The sequence below is a fragment of the Prosopis cineraria genome, unplaced genomic scaffold (assembly GCF_029017545.1).
Source record: "Prosopis cineraria cultivar Desert tree isolate PC_DT_omini unplaced genomic scaffold, ASM2901754v1 PC4, whole genome shotgun sequence".
NCBI lineage: Eukaryota > Viridiplantae > Streptophyta > Magnoliopsida > Fabales > Fabaceae > Prosopis > Prosopis cineraria.
This window is the reverse complement of record NW_026555335.1, coordinates 22347752-22373303: the sequence shown is the minus strand read 5'-3', so window position 1 is coordinate 22373303 and position 25552 is coordinate 22347752. Positions and strand designations below refer to the sequence as shown.

At 27.2% G+C, this 25552-nt stretch overlaps 1 pseudogene; it reads left to right on the top strand.

Moving 5' to 3' along the window:
- The first annotated feature begins 3353 nt into the window (after positions 1 to 3353).
- LOC129309423 (cystathionine beta-lyase, chloroplastic-like) lies at positions 3354 to 12908 on the top strand (annotated as a pseudogene).
- The last annotated feature ends 12644 nt before the right edge of the window (positions 12909 to 25552 follow it).

The following is a 25552-nucleotide window of genomic DNA, read 5'->3' as shown; positions in this document are numbered from 1 at the left end:
AAGATATTTTAGATAAAATTTTTATACCAATAAAGCTCATTAAATATACTTACAACCTTGCTTTTTTAAGACAAAGATATAAATTTTTAAAAATATTCTTCATTTAGTACTCCATTGATAAAAAAATATTGAAGAAAGAGAATATATAGAAGGGATAATATTGAAAAAGTATAATTAATGAAACTTTATTTTTATCAAAATATTTTATATTTTAGAACGTAAAATCTTTTCTAATTTTTTTATAATTTGGGAAGGAGGAAATATTAGTTTAAAAATAAATAATTATTTTATTTGAATACAATTTAATTAAAAATATTTTATGTTTTTAAATAAAGTGTGTAAAATCAACCTTATGACTCTTTTTTACCACTAAGCTTCACGCAGGATCAATAATTGAAAGGTGTTGGGGATGGCAATATATATATATATATATATATATAACTTTAGCATCAAAGTCGTACACAAGTTTCACGTGATCCCTTAGCTGTCATATCAATAGTGAAATTAGAAAATTAAAGCTATTGGCCCAAGCCAAGTTTCAGCTTTTTTTTTTTTTTTTTTCAAGAATCATAAAATATTGCTATTAATAAAAACGCTTACAAAGACAAATCAAACTCGACCACCAAAACACCAATAAAAGAGTATGATAATAATAATAAAAATTTTATATTGTAAACACATACACGATAAAAAATTTTAAAGTAATTTGTGTAGAAATAAAATAAATTTTTGTTCCTATTTTTAAGGATTGATAGATACTTTTGTTTTTTAATTATTTGCTTGGAAGCATATAATATTCTAAATTTTTATGAGGTGAAATTTTTTTCTTTAACTTTTAAAATTGATACATTGGGCACCTTATCGTTAAAAAAGTTAACTTTAATTATTAGTTGATATTAAAAGTTATAAAATAAGAACCTGAAAAATTATAAAAAAGGATTCATAAAATTACAAATAGATATTCTATAAGAAAATTAATATCGATCAAATCCTTAAAATAATGGTTAGTCAAAATCATATTTTAACCTTTAATGAGAGTAAAAAATAATATATTTATATCACATTTTTTTACCAAATAAATATTTATATCATGTTATGTATATGTAAATTAGGAGACTTAATTAATATTAATTTTTTATGAGTACTTATGTGTAATTTTATAGGTTGTTTAGGTAATTTTTGATATTTTTTTTGCAATTTTTAAATGAATCAAGTTATAACTTTTTTAATGGTATTGTGTTCAGTGCATCATTTTTAAATATTAAAAGGTAAAACTATATCACATAAAAATTTATGATATCAGATATTTTTAAGGGAATAGTTGAGGGGAAAAATTTTTCTTTAACCTTACTTTTAATATGGATGGAATAACAAATTCTAAAATAAAGCAAGGAAATTCAAATTATGGAACTAATAAGTGTTTTAAACTTTTTTTTAAAAATTTTTTGGAATAAAAAATAACATGTTGTTATTTGAAAATCTTCTAACATGCTGGTTCATGAGATAATGTTGAAATAAAATATGCTGCTTCAATAACCTTACTAGCTTCATCTTGGTTACTCGAGATATTTGAAAAACTTCTAACATGCTGGTTCATGAGATAATGCTGAAATAAAATATGCTATTTCAAAATAACCTTACTAGCTTCATCTTGGTTACTCGAGATAAAAATTTAATAAATTATATTATTCTCATATATTAATTTTAAACTTTAAATAAATTATATAAAAAAATTATACTCCCTCCAATCTCATTTATAAGACATATTCTAAAACATTAATTTGGCCCCATTTATAATTCATGACGTGATTTTTTAGGTAATATTTGAAAGATATTTTTAAAATTATCTTTGATGAAAGAAAAAAAATAACATGACATTATTTTTTGAATTTGTTATATAGGAGCATATTTTGAATTCTACATGCTTTTATTTATTATACTTTTTTTGTATTGATATTGATAAAATTAATAAAAATAATTTATAAATAAAACTAAAAGAATAAGGGCTAAATAGTTACTTTGAGCTTTTTTTTGTAAGGCTTATAAGGGTAGGAGCTAAAGCTCTTTTATAACAAAATTCTCTATCTTTTCAAAGCCAACCCTTAAAAAATTACAGGGCTTAAAAGGATAACTCTTCATGCCCAACCCCTATTGACCACTCTACTAAAGTTGCAAGTGTGTGACAGCCAATTTTATTATTTAATTTTTTTATATTTTAAATATTTATAAATGTATTTTTTAAATAATTTCAAGGCTAATAAAAATGTTGATTTCTTAAATTTGTTTTAATTAGATATTGGTTTGGTTTCTATAGTTTTAACTATATTAATGAAGTTTTAAAAATTGTATAATCATAAAAAATTAGTCCTTATATTCTAAATGGAAAATAACAAAATAAGTGGTAATTGTATATGATTATAAAAATTTAAAAATTTGATTGATATAGTTTAAATTTCATGAATCGAATCAGTAAATAAGACAAATATAAAGAATAAAAAATTTCATTATACCATACTTTTATAATTGGTAAAAATTTTCAATATTAAAAATCATTAAAAAACTTTTTAAATGATACTAAAAAATATATTTTCATGATTATGAATAATAACGACAATGGAAATTAAAAAAAATTATTCATATTTTTACTTACTACTAGATATATATGCATTGAAGAAGAGCGTTAAATATAGGCAATTAACATTATCCATTACTCCCCTAGAGCATAAGGCAGGTTGGCTCCTGTTTAGAAGATTAGTGTGTAGGACACTAACGACCATTATACAATAAACTAAATTATTGAGTATGCATATTGGTTATTTCTATAGATTTTTTTTAAATTTTATTGCATTATAGTAATACATATATAAATTACTTTTTAATCATAATAATTTGAGTATATTTTTATTGCACATTATATTTTAATAATAACTTATTAACAAAATAAATTTCTGAGTTTGCCATACAAGCCCATCTCTCCTCCTGTATGCATTTAGTTTAAATTTTGATGTTTTTTAGTAGAACAAATTGATTTCAATAACGTTCCCAATAGCAGTTGAAAAAAGATGATACAGTAATGAAATTATTTTCCATTTGAAAAGCACTCAAACATAAAAAAAAATAAATTAAAGGAACTGTACTGTTGTCGTTTTGGAAAGCACCAAATATCTGATAATGAAATTAGTGTCCTTTCGAAAAAGTGCCAAGCGTGATTCTGGCGCTGTAAAACTTCTGAAAAGTGCCATGTGACTGTGTTTAATTAACAAAAGCACTTCTTCAATGTAAATGTGAGTGCATGCGCGTGTATAAATATGCCTGTCTGGTTCAGTTTCTCAAATCATACTTGGAGCCTATAACGATCGAAGAGCATAAGCAAAACCCATCTCTGCCTTTATCTTCAGTGATGGCATTGGCTACAACTTTTCTCAGCTCTACTATCAAGGTAATGACTATAATTGTTTCAAGCACTTTTGCAAGCTTCTTTATCCAAATGCATGTTAAGATGCGTTGTCAACTGATATTTATTTGTTGAAATTTATACACTTTATTATGATATATTATCTATTAAAATTTATTTTGTTAAAATTTAAGGGATATTTTCATTAGTCATTATTAGAATATCAATTAGTTATTACTAATATAGTCTATATATTATAAGCTTTTCATATATGTGAGAGTTAGTTGTGCCATAAAATTACACGAACCTGGTTTCGAGTTCACAGCAAATACGCCAAATAAAAGAGAGAGAAAGAGAACATGGAGGGTTTCTTAGTCCTAACACTGAATATCCTCCTCATAAGAAATTAGATTCAAAAATTTAAATAGGCCAAACTTATTTAAATTACATTTAAAATACTTAAATATATAAAAAAGTTTATATTGTCAATATCAATCCTAATAACATGAGTTTATGAAGGCTGTTCTAAACATTTAAATTGTTAAATATTATTTTATTTTTTTAACTAATTGCAAAAGGCCTTTGATGTGATGGCTATTGGAGCCTAATTTGTTTTTTTCTTTTTCTTTTTATTTGCTTTATCTTCAAGCGTTTACTTGCCATAGCCTAATAGTAGAAGATAAGGCAACGTGTATGCGGCGGTCACCACTCATTACTCAAAATAAATATTGGGGTATGTTATGGTCAAGGACCCTTATGTTCTTCCCTAATTAATTTGACCTCCGAATATGCAATGTAGGTTTGGTAATATAGATCTACTAGCAAGGGTAGAATCTTTGTCAAAAACGAGCAATGTTAATAAAGTACTCGCTTTTTCAAGTCTTCTAACTTCTTTCATTAAATCTCAACTAAATAAATTTTAATAGATAATATATCATAATAATATGCACAAATCTCAACATATATAATAAGTATCAATATCAATAAATAATATATCACAACATTCATGCATTCTTGTTCTAGTTATTACAGTATGTGCTTGTAATTAATGTTTACGTTTCTCATTATGGTGTTTTTAGAGCACAAATGACAGAAATACATGGAAGAGCTTGGGATTTATCAAGCCGGCCAATTTGAAGCCGAACCAACAGATCCAAGCAAAGCGGTTCAGAGTAAATTGTTTAATCAGTACAGATCAGAAGCTGACTGACACCAAAATGTTGACATTGGTGGAGAGTGTCGAACCGAGCACTAATGGGGTTGTGACTAGGGGTTTGTGATGCGTTTCTTGTGTCGATGTAGTGCCCGTTTGGTTAGATAAAATAATCAATTATTTTACTATTAAAATTGATTAACTAAAAATATATCCAAACACGTAAAAATTATGTAATCAATTTTATTGGTTAAAATCTATTTTTTTCAGAAGTTGGCAATTGGAGCGTCTGCGATAATCCATCAAAAAACATTGAAGAAAATTACAAACAAAGACCCAAGAAAAAATTATAAAAAAATCCCAAAATTTAATAAAAATAAAACCAATAATATATTTTACTTCTTAAATAAAATGTAACAACTTTAATACTATTATATACAAATTTATTAATAATTTAATTTTAAAAAGCAATGTCCTTTATGGTAATTTAAACAGTTAAAATTTATTCTAAAAAAATTATTCAAACATTTTCAATTCTGTTAAAATTAATTTTAGAAAAACAACATTCAAACAGATTACGTTCTAATATAATCAATTATGATTAAAATCTACTACTTAATTAATTATTTTCATAATCTATTATGTCCAATTGAAATCCAAACGGACCCATAGTGTGTGTTTGGATACGCTTATAATCGATTTTTTTACTGACTAAGGGTTTGTGATGCATTTCTTGTGTCGATATAGTGCGTGTTTGGATATGCTTATAATTGATTTTTTTTTTACTAAAAAAAATGATTTTTTTGAGTTGGTATCGAAACACGGAAAACCATTCAATCAGTTTTTTGGGTTAAAATTGATTTTCTTTTTTTCAAAAGCTGGCAATTCGAATTTCTGTGGAAAATCAAAAAGTGTTGAGGAAAATTATAAAGTAAGACCCAAGAAAAAAAATGAAAAGAAAGGCATAAAATTTAATAAAAATAAAACTAAATTCTTTTCTATTCTTTTCTCTTTTTTTTTAATAAAATTTAAAACTTTGAGTCTTCAAAAAGTTGCTAGCGTAAGTTTCTATTAACCATCACCTTCTACTTAGCATTTATTATAAAATTAATTTAAATAAAATATTAATTGGTAAAGGAAAATTAATTTGTATATTATTATCTTCACTAGTTTATTGTAAAATTAATGTTTAATATTTAAAAATTAAATCTTTCTCTTTTGTTAAATTTATTTGAGCTAAGATATATTGATTTAGTTATTTATATAAATTAAATTGTTAATATTAATATAATTTAAATTTTTATAATTAATTAGATATATAATTTAAATAATATATTTTACTTCTTAAATAAAATATAACAAATTTAATAATATGAGATACAAATTTAATCAATAATTTAATTTTGAAAGGCAATGTCCTTTATGATAATTTATACAACTAAAATTGATTCTGAATAAATTATTCAAATATCTTCAATTCTGTTAAAATTAATTTTAAAAAAATAATATTCAAACAGATTGTGTTATAATATAATCAATTATGATTAAAATTTATTATTTAATTAATTATTTTTATAGTTTATTATACTCAATTGAAATCTAAATGGGTACATATTTGTGTGTGTGTGTGATTTTTTACGTTTTATATGTTAATAATTTTAGCTTCTATTTAATTTGCAGATCTACAGACAAGCGAGCCTTGTATGTCAACATTGGTTGTGAGTTACCATAATGACTTTGATCCTTTTAAAGCAACCTCTACACCAATTTATCAAACTGCTTCCTTTAAAATGGTACGTGAAATGTTTATCTGTACATGTTGAACTGTTTTTAATTAGTAATTATGTATTTAGTTTCTTTATTCCATGATATTCTCTTCATATTGTGCTTGTCCTCTCTATACTTTTTTCAAGCAGCCTTCTGCAACAAAAGGTGGAGAATACATGTATTCTAGAAGTGTGGAAATCCTACCCTTGATACTTTTGAAAGGTTTGGCCTAATAATTTATTGTCTTGATTTTATTATTTCTTTTTGTTAGATTATCTAAGTGTAAGTAAAGTTTAAGTTAATAGGAGAGGTTTCACATTTAATAAAATTAAACTTAATAACTAATATAAAATAAAAAAAAGTTTGCCCTTTTATTACTCTTTACCTGTTTCCCATTTTTATGTTTTCAGTTGATCGCTCCCCATTTCTAACACTTAATTCTTAATTTCCATTCTCTTGTACTTGGCATGTATATTTTGGATCTTCAGGTTAATAGCAAAGCTGGAAAATGCCACTCATGCCTTCGGCTTTGCAAGTGGACTGTCTGCTTTGACTGCTGTTTCTGAACTTGTTAAACTCGGTGGGTGCATTTCCTCATCTTGGGGCGGCTTTGGTTTCTATTGCAATTTTTTGTAATCCAGTTTTCATAATTATTTTTAAAAAAAATAAAATGAAAGTTTGTTTGGTTATGTTAATTTAAAAACATTTTTAGAATTGCAAAATAAGCTTATAGTAATGGTTGTAGGTGGGTAATGATGATAATTTATGATAGAAATTAATCAAACTAATTATTTTTTTAATAATCAAATGTAGTATGTTTTAAAAATAAGAAAAATAAAATGAAAATAACTTTAAGATGTTTTCATTTTCTTAAAATGAAAGCAGTTTTAAAAACAATTAAATCCTAAACACATATTCAGATAATTTTTTTATTTTTTATTTTTTTAAAAACTGCATATAAGAATTGCTGAAGAAAGTTATTCACATATAAGGATTAATATGATTTTTTTTTTTTGGTTAATGCGAACAGGGACAAGTTTTTTCCCTCAAATGATGACTTGTTATTAGTCCTTATCTATTTTTTTTGAACATAGTTATTAGTCCTTATCTATAAATAATTTTTTAGAGTGGCCCTTTTATGTGATTTCCCCTTTTAAAAAACAAAAATCAGTTTTTGAAAACAAAACATCAAACAAGTCCTTACTCTTTGTTTTTTTTTTTTTTCTGTAACTCAATGCTTATACAAATATTTAGTGAGGGCCTAATCAATTGTGATCAATCATAATCATCAGTCAATCAACCAAAATTCTCATCATATCCAATATTACCCTTTGACAATGTCTGCTGGAATGATTTCTTTTTATTGTCATTTTCTTATATAATTTCAATGCAGGCGAAGAAATCATTGCTGGAGAGGATATCTATGGTGGCTCATATAAATTCTTGATTGAACTAGTTGCAAGAAAGCAAGGAGTCGAAGTGAAGTATGTGTGACTTCTCAACTTTTTGGATATGTTTTTTGATCCAATACGTTAAACTATAGAACGACTTATTTTCAAATAGTCATTATATATTTGAAAACTATACAATGTTTATTTTCAAAAAAATTGTTATATAAATGGCTAAAAGATTCCTATAAGCTAAAATTGGAACAAACGATATAAGGGACTTCAATTGTATAGTGATTATATATTTGTTTGGGAAATATATAGCTGAAATATACAGCAGTTGAAAATAGTTATATATCGGCAAAAATGAGCATAATATATACCTATTTTTTTTTAATTTGTGAAATAGTGTGTAGAGTAATGGATTATGAAAAAAAATTATTGTTGGACATTGATTCCTAGAAGTATATAGCCTTTGGTAATGATAAGGTTGTAATGCTTGCATGCACAGCCGCATAGATCTAACTGATCTAGACAAGGTGAAAACTGCTCTTACACGTGGCATGACTAAGTTAGTGTGGCTAGAGACTCTGAGCAACCCCCAAATAAGAGTAGCTGATATTCGGGTAAGCCATTTTATGGTATTAAAACTCAATCTAAGTTAGTGGGTTAGATCAATTAATTATTGGTGAACTTGTTCTCCGTAGACAGTAAAGTCAATTGTTTTGGATGGACCCACAAATATACAGTGTTGGATTTTATATTTTTTTTCTTCTCCTTGTTAAGATTGAAATGACATTATTTTGAGTTAAAAAAATAGAAATTCATCATATTTTTTTTTAACTCTAGTTTTAGTAAATGTTCTATTTATTTGTGAATTAATGGCTTTTTATTTAAATATTACCTTTTTATGGTTAAATATGTATATTTTAGTTAAATCATATTATTTTAATTATGATTGGGTTGGCCTTTATTCATCCATCCAGTTGGACACCTCAATTAGCTCAATGACATGTCTGATTTTTAGTACCTTAATTTTTTTAAATTTTTTTTGTCTTCTACTTCAGCTATATATTAATTAATAAAGGTTTATCAATAGTTTTTTCTTTAAGTACTTTTGCCTCTTCTTTGCATAAAAAGTAATGGCTTATATGTCTATATAATTCTTAATCGCACATATGAAAATTTTTGGAGGGACTATCAAATATTGAAGGTAATTAAAAGTGCATTGAAGATCTGCAATTGATCTTCAAGAACAATCAATATAAATTCTTGAAAAATCTCTTGAAACTTAATTGCAGATTTTAGAATTTTTCTCAGATGATTTTCAAGTGTTAGTAGTTCTTCCAATTTTTTTTCCCCTCGTATGTGTTTAGTTCTTGTATGGGCCCAACTTCATCAAATAATACGCATTATAAGAATTTGCCGTATAGAATTCTTTAGAAATTTGTGTATGTTAGAAAATAATTTCATTCATTATATTGAATTTTGTCCGTCAGGCAATATCGGAGCTAGCTCATGAACATGGAGCTATTGTGTTTGTGGACAATAGTATAATGTCTCCTGTGTTATGTCAGCCATTGGAACTTGGAGCAGGTATTCATATCACACTTGCAAATATAGTGGATTATATATATTTAACAAATTTATATCATGCTTTTTAATTACTATTTTTATTATTTTTCCAGATATTGTTATGAATTCAGCTACCAAATTTATTTCTGGGAATAGTAGTGTCTTGGGTGGCGTCGTTGCAACGAAAAGTGACGAGTATGTACTGAGCCATTTTATTCAATCTGTTGATTATATATGTTGGGAATTTTTGAATCGAATTTCAATATAATGAAAAATTTGCTGACAATCAAGTATGCGATACATAACATTTTATGTTCTTATGATGCTTTTTATCATGGAGAATGAAAGAATACTTTTATTGATCTTTCATAACCCAACTTTCTAATGCACTTACAAATAAAATAAGACACACACACACACACACACACACACACACACACACACACACACACACTATATATATATATATATATATAATTTTGTATCTTGATGTATAGTTTTGAATTCTTCAGGACTTTTAATAAAAAAACCATGAAATTGTGCAGTATTAATTTTTTTTTCATATGAAAATCCTTTTAAAAAAATTAATCTGGACTTCAAGATACCATAATTTATTGGAAAAATGATAATAAAATCCCTCTAAAATATGTACATGATAATTTGGTCCTTCAAAATACTATAATTCTCCAGAAGCCCTTAGGAACTTTTCTATCATTAATAAATTTATATAAATTATTAAATTATTCTTGTTGAAAATAAATGATTCACAAATTTTGTTTAAATATTCACAATTTTTCTTTTCATATTCACAACAATGCAATAGCAAATAAAGAATTTAACATGCGAAGTTGTGATTTGCCGTTACATTGTTGCGAATATAAAAAGAAAAGTTGTGAATATTTAAATAAAATTTATAAATTATTTATTTTCAACAAGAGTAATTTAATAATTTATATAAATTTATTAATAACAGAAAAATTCCTAAAGACTTTTGAAAAATTATGGTATTTCAAGGGATCAATTTATCATGTACATATTTTAGCAGGATTTTATTATCATTTGTTCTAATTTATTTCTTTTCAACTCATTATAAGAAAAAAAGGAAAAAAAATTGAGAATTGACGATAAGGCATTAGAGGCTATAAATTGATCTGTTCATGTGTTAAATTTGTTAGATTATGTAGTGAACTATTTATAATTGTATATTTAATTTCATTTCTCAATCTTTTTTTGGCTTTGATCACATCTTGTAAAGGTTGGCGGAACAGTTGAAGTTTTTCAGAAATGCAATGGGTTGTGCCTTATCTCCATTTGACTCTTGGCTCTGTTTGGAAGGAATCAAAACAATGGTCCTACGAATTGAGAAAAAAGAGGTACTCTAGAAACATTATTTTGGATGTTAAAAGTTTAGTTTAATTAGGTTCCAAGGCTCACCAATATTTGGGCATACCTCTGGGTTCAAAAAATACTTACAGAGGCACTTATAAATAGATTGCTTACCAACCAGATTCTCACATTAACATCAAAATTTGAACCCATAATTGTGTTGGTTGTGGGACAAATTTTTACCAAATGGATCAATCTTTGTTGGCCTCAAGAAACATCATTTATTAAATGCTAAAACATACAAAACTCCCTTAAATTTTGATACAATTGCATAGAACTCCCTCTACTTTTAAAAGTTTAAAATTAACTTCTTTAACTGTTTATTTTTTCATTACAGGCTTCACTTTTGTTATTTCTTAGTTATATTACCAATAGAAATTGTCATATCATATTAAGAAAAGACATGTAGTAGCTTATGTGAGATTTAATTGAAGGTAATAATAGCTTTATAAAAGTTCATATGGATTGCATGACACATTTTGCAAACTGAAACAGAAAGTATAACAAATACACTTTCAAAAGTAAAAATGTTCTTTTGATGTTAAAAGTGAAAGCCAAACATCATGGCCCTTGTTGGCATCGAGCACCATCGTTTTGATAAATTGGTTTGTTACATAGCCATTTGTTAAAAATTATCTATACTTTTACAATATAAAATAAATAAAACTATTAGGGAGACTTGTTAATGTTCTAAATTAATGGTTTAAAATTTTTGCTATACGCTATTTTTATTCAATCACTTCATTGGACTCGATGTGAGTCCTGTCCCATGGATTTTTTTTAAGGCAAAATATTTATATACATACACAATTTGCAGGAGAATGCACGAAAGGTTGCTGAGTATCTTAACTCCCATCCTAGTGTAACAAAAGTCAACTATGTTGGTTTTGCCAGTAATCCTGGACATGCCGTGCACTTTTCTCAGGTATAATTTACCTACTAAAATTTAATATTAATTTTTTCTAATGTACATGCATAAAATGACTTTAATTACCCATTCATCCATCGAGTTCTTGTTTTGCAGGCAAAAGGGGCAGGATCTGTGCTTAGCTTTGAAACAGGCTCACTGCCACTCTCACAGCATGTTTGTGAAAATACCAAATACTTTGGCATGGCTGTTAGTTTTGGTGAGTATTTTTGGGAATATACATTGTCACGTAAATTGTAAGTTATCTATCTACACACACACACACTTTCGTTCTCTAAAGAGTTATCTATCTTAGTTAACCAAAATGGTATAAGTTGGTAGGGTGTGATGTAGAGAATCAAGTGGAGCCACATTATAGTAAGGGGATGCGAGGGCATGCAAATTTTGCAACTTTGTATTTCCTACACTTGATATTTTGCACCTTTTTAGACTAAATAAAAAATGTTTGAGCTCAAAAATTTATGAGATTTGTAATATTTTAATAATCAAAATAAAAAATAAAAAGTATATTATTTACATAAAGAGACCATATTAGCTTGTGTGATATAATTTTTCAAAAGGAAAAATGATAATTGATATACTTATATTAATATAATTTTAGCTCTAGTGTAATTATGATTTTTTAAAAATTATTAATTTTTAAATCAAACTATCTTGCACTCATTGCATTTGGGTCCTAGCTCTGCCATTTGATAGAATTCTGTATGGTTTCCCTTCTAAACATGTAATTTTTCTAGTCATGGATCATTAACTGTTCGTATATCATAGTTTGCGCATGTTCTCAAAAAGGCTATCTCTTGTCAATTTTATTTATTTATTTATTTATTCATGCTCTTTTTAGGGGTTGTGGGTTCTGCAATTTGTTTGCCCTGGTTTTCATCCCAAGCTGGCATACCTGAAGCAGAGCGTGAATCTATGGGTATAACTCAAGATCTTGTGCGTCTTTCTGTGGGGATTGAGGATGCTGATGATCTTGTTAATGATCTAGCACAAGCATTCTCGTCTTATGCCTCTGAGCTTCCCTATTGGTTTTGAGTGAGGACGCTGAGCACTAGCCCAAACAAAAAAAAAAAAAAGTTTTCTAAAATTGAGCGTTTGGAAAATGCCCCAGAAATAAGAAATAAAAAAGGAGAAATAAATGGAATTTCTAAGCCGGTTTGTATGCCCCAGCCAGTTTAGAAAGGCTTATGTCTTGGAATTTCATGATATTTTTGGCTATGTCAAGACTTCAAATTTACGACTTGGAATTTCTGTACTCTATATCTTTCATATTTGTTGAGTGAGGATGTTGGTGATCGATTTGGCAGTTTCCATTGATGATGATTTGGTGTTTTTATTATTTTGTGCTTGTGCATTTGCCTTCCTCTCTACCTCCTCACTTAATTTAATGATTTTAAGGTTTTATTTGGCACGCGTTGTGAAAATTTAAACCCATTAAGAGTCTGTTTGGTTTATATTATAAAAAAATGATTTTTAAAAAAAAAAAAGAAAAATTTTAGTGAGGAATCCTTGACCAAACATAATGAAAAAGAAGATTCTTGAATTTTTGAAATTTCACTGAAGGACTTGTACGAAATTTCTGCTGAATTTGTGACGGAAATGACAACTTTGCCCTAATTTAAATGAGCAATATAAATGACTTATTTATTCTCATATTTTATATTATTTATTTACTTACGGAATGTTGTTCGTTTTCTTACTTCACTTGTTTATAGTCCTAATTTTACTTGATTTCATTCCAAGTGTTGATTTCATGATAAGATGACTTACTCGTTCACATACTATATATTGTTCATTTATTTACAGAATATTATTCATTTGCTTATTTCACTTATTTATGGCTTTAGAACGAAATCAATTGAAAGTAGGCATATAAATAAACGAAGTAAAAAAATAAATAATATTTTATAATTAAGTAAATGAACAACATACATTATGAGAATGAACAAGTCATTTATGTTATTCATTTAAATGAGGGCAATTTTATTATTTATATCACAAATTCAAACAATATTCCATATGGGTCTTAAAGTAAAATTTCAAAAATTCAAGGGTCCTTTTTTTTATAATGTTTAGTCAATGGTCCCTCGCTGAATTTTTTCCATAAAAAATTTGTTTGGATAAGTGCTTTAAATTTAATTATTTTTAAAAACAAAAAATAAAAATATCTTAAACCTATTTTCATTTTATTTTTATTGTTTTCAAAATTTCTTATATTTAATTATTAAAAATATAGTCACCTTGATCAATTACTATAAAATGCTGCCACCATTAATTTTAAAACTGGATTTAAAATTAACATAATCAAACATATTTTTTTAATGTTTTCAAAAAAAATTTTAAGAACTGTATTGTAAAAATTTTTTAAAAACAAAAAATAGAAACATAACCAAATATATCCTAAGTCACAGCGCACTTTTTTTCAAAAAAAAAAATCATGTAACGGTGCACTTTACTTAAATAGAAATTGAATGCCTACAAATCATTATTAAACCAAATATAATAATGATAATATAATTCCTTTTATTAATAAAAGGTTGTGTATAATGGAATAGGTTAGACAAACTCTCATAATATGGTGAATTAATGTTCGAATTTTTATTAAAAGAAATACTTATATTTAGTGCCTAACCATGTATCTAACAAGAGGATACCTGTAAGCAATAAAAAAAAATTGAATACAATACCTATACATTAAACGATTGGTTTTTAACACAATCACTAGTAGATGTGCATGTCAATGAATAATGTGAACTCCATGGGGGGTTTGTTTCTATCTATCTTAAGGTGAAGAGTGTATATTAATCCTTTGTTAGACCATCACTCTAGAATTTTGCATTTTTTTAGACATATCATTAGAATTATATGCTTAAAATCAAACAATTAAAACAATCCTGAGGAAGCAAACATCTATGACTATAGAAAAAGCCAGTGTTTAATATATGAGGGCAAAATCACTAAAGAGAAAGTTTGTAGTAACATGGTAGAAATTTTAGATTAATTAGTATGATTTGAAATTTTAAAAAGAAGATATGATTTTAGTTTTTCTTCCAAACTTTTATAGCCCTTTGGCTGATGTAAAAGATGAGAATAGAATGATACACTACAAAGAAGTGGCATTTAGCATAAGCTTGTTTGGCTCTTTAGCAGCGGTTTTAACGGCTGCGAGTGTGGTCGGTCGTCAATTTGTCAAACCGCTACTAAGTATCGTAGCAAACCTCATAAGTCAAAACGCTACTTTAGTGCAAAGGTTTTCATAATCGCTAAAGCAAGTATTGCCACGCATGACTTGGATGCCATGGTTTTTCAATTTTTTTTTTTGGCTTAAACTTTGTTGTGATTCTAAATCGGTACTAGTTTTGAAATTTTTTTAATTTTGGTACCAACTATTGTAGTGGTTTCTGTAGTGGGTTCGATAACTGATGCAATATTTGAAATTTTGAATTTTCCGCGACAAAAGTTGGTAGCATGAACTTCAAAAACTTCGTATAATTTTATTTTATAAATTAGAAAAAAATTTATTTGTTTAATTATATTTATAATAATATTATTTTTTTATATTTTAATTTATATTTAAGAAATTTTAAATAAAAATAATTTGTTATAAAGATGCAGAAAATGAATTTTAGATATAGATGATTATAGAAAAGAATTAGGAACCTGAAAAAGTAGAAGAAAATGTTAGTATATGAAAACAAAATTAAAGAATATAAAAGAAAATAAATTACAATAATGCAAAAAACTAATAAAATAAAATCAAAACAAATGAGATAATTTTTACAGGAAGAGAGGAGAGAAACGTTGAAGAGGAGAAGAGGGAGAGAAGGGGCTAAAACTGAGGGTAATTGGTGCAAATGAACGCGGGAGCTGGGGGTTGTAGCCTGCGGCAGTTTGTGTGCGGAATTTAGTAGCGATTTACAAACGAATCACTACAAAATATGGAATAATTGTATTTATAATAATTTCATTTATATTTACAAAATCTTTTATACTTACAATGAAAAATTTATCTATATTAAATTAATGTACAGCATGAAATAAAATTGATTTGCTTCACGCATGACTTAATTCTTATCCATATGCCTAAACAAATTGTTATTCTATTATTATTAGTATATATTAAGAAAGATATAAATTGGAATTTAGATAAATATAAAATTTAAAACTCTCATAAGTAATTGTAAGTGATCATCTCCTTGGAGAAAGAAAATTTTCAAGTTATTTGGTTAAAATGGCTTATTGTCATGAATAATATCAATATAAATACTATATTTTGTTTGTAGATTTTAAAATATAACAACAACAACAACCATCATCATCATCATCATAAAACTATTAAATTTAACTAAAAATAAAATTTTAATAATATAGTAAAATGAAAAGATTAAAATATTTTTAATAGGAAATAATTTTATTAATTAGCATTTTATTTCTTTAAGCTAATTAAAACAAATAAAAAAATATAAAAATTCAATTCTCTTTAAAGGGTAATTAAAAAAAAGGAATATTAAAAAGAAATATTAACTTTTTAAGAATTATATTTAAAATAATAAAAATAATAAAATAATAAAAAATGAAAGCTTTTCCTTTTTAAGGATTATTTTTTTAAAAATATAATAAAGAAGAAAAATAAATTTAATTTGTCTTTAAAATCAATTTTAAAAATATTGCTTAAATCTTTTAAAAATTTCTCCACTAAATTATCTCAACAATTAAAAAATTATGAGAATTAACTTTTTGAAAATTAAATCTTTTAAAATTCTTTTCAATGTGGCTGTTTCCCTTAAAATATATATATATATATATATTTACACCTAAAAAATCTAAAAAAATTATAATTAAAAAATTAAAAAAAGAAGAAGTGCCCATTTAAATTTCAATTGAGTATAATTAATTATGAAATAATTAATTAAATATTAATTTTAATCATAATTGATTAAATTATAACGTAATCTATTTGAATATTTTTTCTTTAAAATTAATTTTAATAAAATTAAAGGTGTTTAGATAACTTAGTCAGAGTTTAGCTATATAAATTACCATAAAGAATATTACTTTTTAAAATTAAATTATTAATACATTTGTATCTAATATTATTAAATTTATTAAATTTTATTTAAGAAGTAAAATATATTATTTAAATTGCATTTCTATAAAATTTTAAATTATATTAATATTAACAATTTAATTTACGTAAATAAATAACTCAATATATCTTAGTTCAAATAAATTTAATAAAAAAATTTTAATTCTTAAATACCAAATATTAATTTTATAATAGCTAATAAAAATGATAATATACAAATAATTTCTAATGACATCATGAATATGAGTCACATCTGACAAAGATATTAAGTATTGTCTTAAAATTTTGACAACATAAAAATGCAGCAATGTTACAAATGATGCAAAATTTCTCTTCGTGGACTTTTGCAATAATTTTTATAATAATCTTAAATTTTAAATTAAATTAAATTAATTTTTCTCTATCAATTAATATTTTATTTGAATTAGTTTTATAATAAGTACTAAGAAAAGGGTCATGGTTGACAAGAACTCATCCTAGCAACTTTTTTTAAAATTTAAAATTTAAATTTTATTAAAAAAAATAAAAAAGAAGAGAGTTTAGTTTTATTTTTATTAAATTTTGTATCATATAATTTTTTTTAGGCCTTTATTTATAATTTTTTTCAATTATTTTGGTAAGCCTTTCGGCGGAGGCTCAGGTTCTTAGCTTTTGTAAAAAAAAATTGATTTTCGCCCAACAATCGATTAACCAATTTTATTGATGTTTGGGCAACTTTTCTCATTAATCGATTTTTGGCCCCAAAAGTCGATTGACGAAGCAATCCAAACAGGCACTAAGGTAGAGTGGAACGCTGTTTGCTCCAGTGTTTCACTCAACCCTGAAGCTTCAAGTTATATTGGCAGGAGAGCAGACTTACAGACGAACAAGAATGAGAGTAGGCATGGCAAGCAGCCCAGGTCGTCCAAGGTCATATCTCTGGTCAGAACGCAGCAGTCAGAGAGGCGTGGAAACATGCAAAAAGGCTTCTGACCTTTTGGCCTCTCACGAAAGCTCCAGAAAAGGGTACCTTGTATCCGCTTCTATGGATTCAGGACAAGATTGCGGCACAAATAGAAAGTAACAAAGGTTGGCGGTGAAGAAGGATAGCTCGATCGATGAAAATCTAACACACTGTGAAGAGGGAGAAGCCGAATCGAGTTAGAGTCCACATATTTAGGCGATCCAGGTATGATATTCATCTTCTATATAAAGAGGGGTGGGATCGAAGTTCGGAGGCTTGAAAAACGGAGAGAACCGAGAGAGTCAGAGGAAGAGGAATAGACCAAAAAAAATGAGGAGAACGATAGAGTAAGAGGGAGCCAGAGGAGCTAGAGAAAACGAAAAAATATAAGGGAAGAGCAATCGAGCACCCAGAGAGAGTAGAGAATGATTGAGAGCTGAAAAGAGTAGCCGACCACTCTGGAAGAGCCAGAGGAGAGCGATCGAGCACTCCGAGGTGAAAGCGTTCAGATTAAAGGTATTTAAAATCAATCCAAGGCGAAAGGATCAATCTAAATTAATTTAAATTGAAAGAAATCGATCAAAATTGAATAATAATCAAGTCTGTCTCGGTTTTTATAATATAAAAATCGATTGATTTGGTTCAAGTTCGATTTTGAGTACTAAAATCGAGCCAAACGGAGCCAAATCTGATTAAAAAATACTATTTATTTATTTATAAAATATATAAGCATTTATTTACAAGAAGCATTTTATTTTGACTTTTTTATAGTAATAAATAAACATTTTTAAAATACTTGAGTAAAAATACATAATATTAAATAATTATAATAATCATGCTATAATCATCATTTACTTATTTACAACCTAAAAGCATTTTGTTTTGAATTTTGTATAATAATTTTTTTATTATTTATTAAAATATAGATACATAGATAAACATTTTCAAAGGATTTGAATGGAAATGCATAATATTAAATAATTTTAATCTTAAAAATTTATATCAATTTTTATGATTAATTATTGTTATCACATTGAAATTTTATTATATTTTTATACCTCTATTTATGAAAAAAAAGGAGTAAAAAAGAATTAAATTTAATTTTAGTACATAGTACCATTATGAAGATGGAAAAAAGGAAAAAAAATTAAACAAGTGCATTAAAGCTTGATTCAAACCTTAACTAAACCGAACCAAATCGAAAATAAAACTGAACCAAACTGAACTTCTTAAAAACCGATCAGGTCTCAATTATCAGTAAACTGAATAGTTCGGTTCGGTTTGGTTAAAACTAAACCGAACCGAACCTATGTTCAGATATGTATTAGCATTTGAAAGCACGAGCAAGTAACGAAGGGATTAACTGCATATTTATATGTAACGACTCTGAGCTTATCCACTCCTCTACTAATTTCATATTAATTGTCTAGGCTGTTACTATTATTTTATTTTTGGGCATGATATACTCTTGGATTGGTTATGTTCAATGTTGCTTTTAAGATGCCAATCAATTGTTTGATAAAAATGTTCTGGTTGTTTTGAGCTTTCAAAGGATTCTTTTTATTGCAGAAAAGTCTTGATTAGTGTTTGGACTTCAGAAAAGTCTTGATTGGTGTCCTCGTTTAAAACCAAATCTAATGGCCGGATATGATCCCTTAGGATTAAGGATCCTATATCATGTTATCTTCTCTTGAAAAAAGCTCGTTTTTATTTTGTTGTTGCAACAAATAATTGTTTTGAGCTTTTAAATATAGACATTTTCTCTTTGAGTTTTCATTTAAATAAAGGGTTTAAATAAATTCTGTTTGCTGTCCTAATTTGAGCTTGACATGATTTATATATGGTTGTTCTTGTCATGGTTTTGGTTAAAAATAGTGAAGAATATTGTTGAGAAAGGAGTTTTGGCTTGTGGATTGTTGGGGCTGTGTTATTCTTGATTGTCTTTTGTTTTGATTCCATGAGGGGCAGCTGCACTAATAGTTAATTTTATCCTCTTGGTTCAATCAATAAGTGATGGGTTAATAGTTGTATCTTTAAAGCCTCCTAGATGAAATATTGCGCTTTGGAAGATCACTTGTAGCTCTCTTTCTTCCTTTTGTTTGCTGAAAATTCAAGATTGAACGTATGCCCCTTTGTATATCACCTTAAGGCCTTATGGGAAAAGGGAAGTTTGGAAATTTGTATAGAAATTTGTAAGTGGGCATGTGACATCAAGTGACGTTTTGGAATTCTTCATTTTAAGCTGATTGAAATTTCATCTTCCTGACAGCTTGCTTGGTTGATTTTTATCTATCAGTGCTTATGTGATCTTTAAATGGAATTTTGCATAGATATTCCTCTTCTTTTCTGGTTTAATTTCTAAAATTTTCATAATTTTTGGAGCCCATTTACATGGTCAAACATGCTGGTTTTTGTAGATTGGTTATAAAAATGATTTCCTCTATTAGTTGCCACAGCTTGATTCATATATTTTTACATGCTAATACAGAGGTGACTTTAGCCCAAAATTTTGTATCCATGACACTCTCTTAACTAGTGTTTGAGACATAAAATTTCAAGAATTTTTAGATATCATTTACCTATTCAATTATATTGGCTTCTGAGAATCAGTCAATAAATCTTATATCAATTTTATAGCTTAATTAGTGAATTTTTATCTTCTTGTACGCAGGCACTTTTGAGCTAAATTTTTGCAACCATATTTCTATACATGTGCAATTTGATGTGCAAAATTTAAGTGATTTTTAGAGTTCATTTGTTGTGTCAAATATAATAATTTTTGGATGATAGACAGTATAACAAAGATATTCTTAAATAACCAATATTATAAGAGAAATTCAAAATCTTTATAGACATTTAAAATCATTATCCATCATGTAAATCAATAAAATTTCATAAATATGAAGATTCAATTTATGTATATTAAATATAGATTTCAATGGCCCATAATTCAAATTAATAATTTTGTTCTTATCTTTTTCTAAATATAATTTAAATCAAATAAAACATTTAAAACGTATCTTTTGGGATTTGAGGAATTTTCATAAATATTTGGATTAATAGCTTCATCATGTTAGATAATAAATCTTCACAGTTGTCGCGATTGTTAATTTATATAGTAAATAAATAGATGGATATTGTGAATGTATAATAAACATAAAAAATTAATTAATTAAATTAATGTATTTAAATAATAACGTTTAAATCTTTTCGTCATGTGAGATTTTTAAATCTCTATAAACATTTAGGATAATCGTATTATCATATGAGTCAATAAGACTTTGCAGGTATAATGATAAATTTTTTTAAAAATATAAATTATATACATACATATATAGTAAATCAATTAAATTAAAAATATAGCTAAATGAATATTATTTAATCCTTTATTATGAGAGAATTTTGAATCCCTACAGATATTTAATATAATTATATTACCTTGTAAGTCAATAAGGCTTTTTGGTATAACAATTAAAATTTCTATATAAATATAATTTATATAAATATATGCACATAATAAATAAATTCAAATATATTTAAAAAATATTATTTAATCCTTTATTGTGTGAGAATTTTGAATTTCCATAAATATTTAAGACAATCATATTATCGTATAAGTTACTAAAACTTTGCAGGTATAACAATTAAGATTCTTTAACAAATATGTATATACATGCTTAAGAAGAAGTTATTATTAGTAATACTTAAAAATATAAGTAAATAACTTAAGTTGTTAGACTCTTTTGTCGTGTGAGATTTTGAAATTTTCATAGATATTTAGAATAATTATATTACTGTATGAGTCAATAAGGCTCCACAGGTACAACAGTTAAATTTTCAAAATAATAATAATAAAAGAAAAATAAAAAAATTTTAAACTCTTTTCCTTTTTTTATTTCAAAATTTCAAAAATTTCAAAAATAAAAAATAATTAAAATTAAATTAATTTTTACAATTTAAACATACATATCAAAATTTTAAAAAAATTATTTTATTTGTAAAATAGAGAATTATTTCTAATTAATTTCTCTCCAAAAAAATATTTTCACCAACAAACTTATAATCTCAAACTATGTGGATTTTGATTCCCATCGTACGATACATAGGCCATAGAGTCTAATTTTGGGTCAAGTCCTCCTTTGTAAATAAATAAATATTTCTTCATCTTTTAATGTCTTACACAAAAAATGAGAAAGGGTAATAATTAAAATAATTTTAGAATGATATTAATTTAGCACAATAAACTTTAGATAACCTTTCTCAAATGGGTGTTGTGGGGTGTCTAACACCTTCCCCACACTTAATCAACTCCCAAACCTTTTTTTTTAATTTTTCAGACCATTCTTATTTCTTTTAAATGGTTTCCTAAGATTTTCCTTAAAATTTTGGTGGTGACTTTCATTTCATCGATTTTCACTCTAAAAGCCAGAACTTTTGCTCTCGTGCTCCATCTGCATTGCATTTTCAACTGCAACAACTATGATCATTATCACCCATATCATAATGGTCTCGAGGCTTTAAATGGGCTACCATATTCCAATCTTCATGTTTTTCATCTTCAATGTAGTAGACTTGTTGTGCCTTTAAAGTAAAGATATAAGGCTTATCATCTTCATGTTCATCTGTATGAATTAGCCAAGAGAAATTGACTAAATTGATTCCCAATTCATTAGTAGTGATTTGATTCCTTAGGAGATCATTGTGTTTGCCCACATACATTTGAACGTGATAAAAAAAAATGTCCATGATAATTCAATTCAATTATATCATCAAGCTTGCCATAACAAGGGATGCCCACAAAATGCATATCATCATCAAATGAACTAGCATAACTTTTGACTTCAAAAGTTCCAAAAACTCTAGAACTTTGTGTCTACAACCGTTGATCTCTTAATAGTGCGAAACATGAACTCATTGACATTATAGGTGATAAACCTCCTTGTGCTATCAATTAGACCCGTAGAGAGTATTCTTAATTTGGGCAAGACATTATCACTACTCACAAGCTGGCGTGGAAACTAAGCAATAAATTTTTATGGACCCTCTTATCTACCTTAGAAGATGTTTATGTGTGACTTTGTAGTTGGCATTTTACAATACTTCACAACTCCCTATAAGAAAAGACAATGGTAAATAGATTAATTGGAACCCAACTTTCCTATTTGTTAATGTTGTGTAGTGAATAATACTTATTGAATATATGGATCAACTTGATTGCAATTTGTCAACACATGCCCATAAGCCTATAACTTCTCTTTCGAGGTAAGTTTAAAATACTCAAACCCTCCAACTACTTTTCCAACAAGGGGAAAATAACAAGTTTGTTGTAGAAGGTATAATGTTCACCTTGACATTATCAAAATATACCATACAATTACAATAGTCAATGGGGAACTCTTAACCCTATGACTTCATATAATAAAGAAAAGGATATAATAAATAATTAAAATAAAATGAAAATCATTGGAAAAGAAAACATAATGTTAAGATCTTGCCAAAATCCTTTTTAAAACATTGGTTGAGTTCAACATGAGATTAAAATAAAGGCACAGGAAAGCACAAGGGTGAAAATGAAAACAACTAATAAAAACTGGGCAAGACTTTAATCTATCCCTCAATTTGCATGTTCGTCATGGTGAATGGCACAACATATGTATGCCATAGCCACAACATATCGACGACACAGTTCACCATGATGAGACTCGTCTTCCACCGTGGCACACATGCTTGTTATGACAATACTCAGTCAAATTTTTGGCGTGCGCTATTTCACCATAGGATATTCAATTAGAATAGTTTAAATGCTCACAACAATCTAATTTGGTCCTTTAACTAATAGGTTTAGTTTCCCAACAAAGTAATAACACATTTGAGAGTTAGATTCCTAGATGGAAAATGCTGCATTTACAACATTTAATACATATCTGAATGTCCCAACCTTAAACACTGCCACTAGCCTCCATGGAGGCTTGAACCAAATCTGATAGAGCAAAACACACTTGGTTGAGCAATCATACAAACATAATCATCGTTCAATTACATTTTAGCCACTAAACCCTAATATCTTATACATAAAGGGGCATAATCATTAACATGACATTTGGCTAACAAAACACATTTAACTTCAAACAATTCATGTTTAACATATCCAATCATGCAGTTACATGAGTAATTTGGCTACACATCACAATATCACCAAGAGATACACATCTCAAGCCAAATCACCAAAATAAACATCACACAGATCATGCAAGTACAATACAATAGAATGGCATGTACCTAGTTCGCAATGTAAACACATATATAGCTATATGTGTGTGTGTGTGTGTGTATTCAATTACACAATTAAATTAAAAGTCTACGGGCAATACAGCTAAGCAGAGCTTGCCTATTCCTTGCTCTGATTAACCTTCCCCTTGCCTTTAGTAGAGCTATCACCTATAAAATTGTAATTATGGGTGAGACAGAGTCCTAATAACTAAATAAATCACATTACTTATTAACTAGTCAAATCATAAATTAGTATACAAAGTGGGAAATAAAATGAATCATATAATCATAACGCATAGGAACATAATATTACACATTTCATAATGCATGATCCACAAGTCCAACTAAACTTCTTTTGCATTGATGATTGAATCCGTGGGTTAATAACACAATTAGGCTAAGTATATGTGACTAGACTAAATCGAGCTCACCAACTAAGAAATGTCACTCAACTAAGGCTCTATTCCTCATTTAGACTATCTTTTATGAATAAGTGGGGTGTTATATGCCTAACTACCACCACATGTGGTAAGTTAGGGCTTCTAAACAAATATAACCAAACATTAAGGTCACAAATAGTGTTGGGAGATACTGTAACCTTCCCCTATATCCTCCAGATATAGGGAAAGATTAACAAAATGACCATACCTAAATCATATTAATCAATGACTTTATTTAAAAAGCTTGGGCCTAATACTTGTTTTGCAAAATCATCAAAATCATGTTAGAGAATTACACAGCAAAAGCAAGTCACATGCATTCATATAAATCATTGCATGTTTAAAAAAACTACAAAATTAGGTTGGCGGTGTGCAATACATGTACCGTGGCATGTGGTATAAAGCCATAAGCCTAGTTCTCATCTATGTCATGTGTCATGGAGTACCAGTATGAATTTTTTGCTGTCATTTGATAGCAAAAATGACTAACTTCTAACATGCACTGTTTTCACATACATTGTCCAATCAGAGTGATTCAAGTGCCCCCACAAAACTTATCTTATAAGCTAGCTAATGAGACAAGTTTGTACACAATCTAATGGTTTTTTTGAAATTTGGACACCTAGGTGTAAAAAATCACTTTTTACAAAAATTTCAAGCACCAAAATGCTCAAATCAATCCCATTATCTTATTAGATCACATAAGGCCTTAAATCAAGTCCAAAAGGACCTAACACACTTGATTAACCATAATATGTCACATATATTCACATATACCAAAATTTGACCCCTCAATGGCCAGTTTCCACATTCATAAATTTAGCATAACTTGATATAAACTAACCCCTAGGCCATTTTCACTACAATTCTACCATAAATTCACTACTCAAACATTTACAACATAATCACAACTCAATCTTAGCCCCAAATTACTCATTTCATCATAGTTTCCACACATGGGCTAAGATTCACTAAAACTGATGACATTCACCATAATTTTTACGTTTAACAACTTATAACCATTTAAATCATGCATGCAACCCCATGCCAACTCATATACACAAATTTCATACTAAATTAGTTCATTACACAAACTCAAAACTTCTCAATGACCATGGCACTATTATGCTGGTTTAGACTCTTTTCCCTTACCTTGATCACTGCTTTGTCTTGTAAAATTGTAACCACGGGGTGAGATAAAAATCTCAATAATGGAATAACT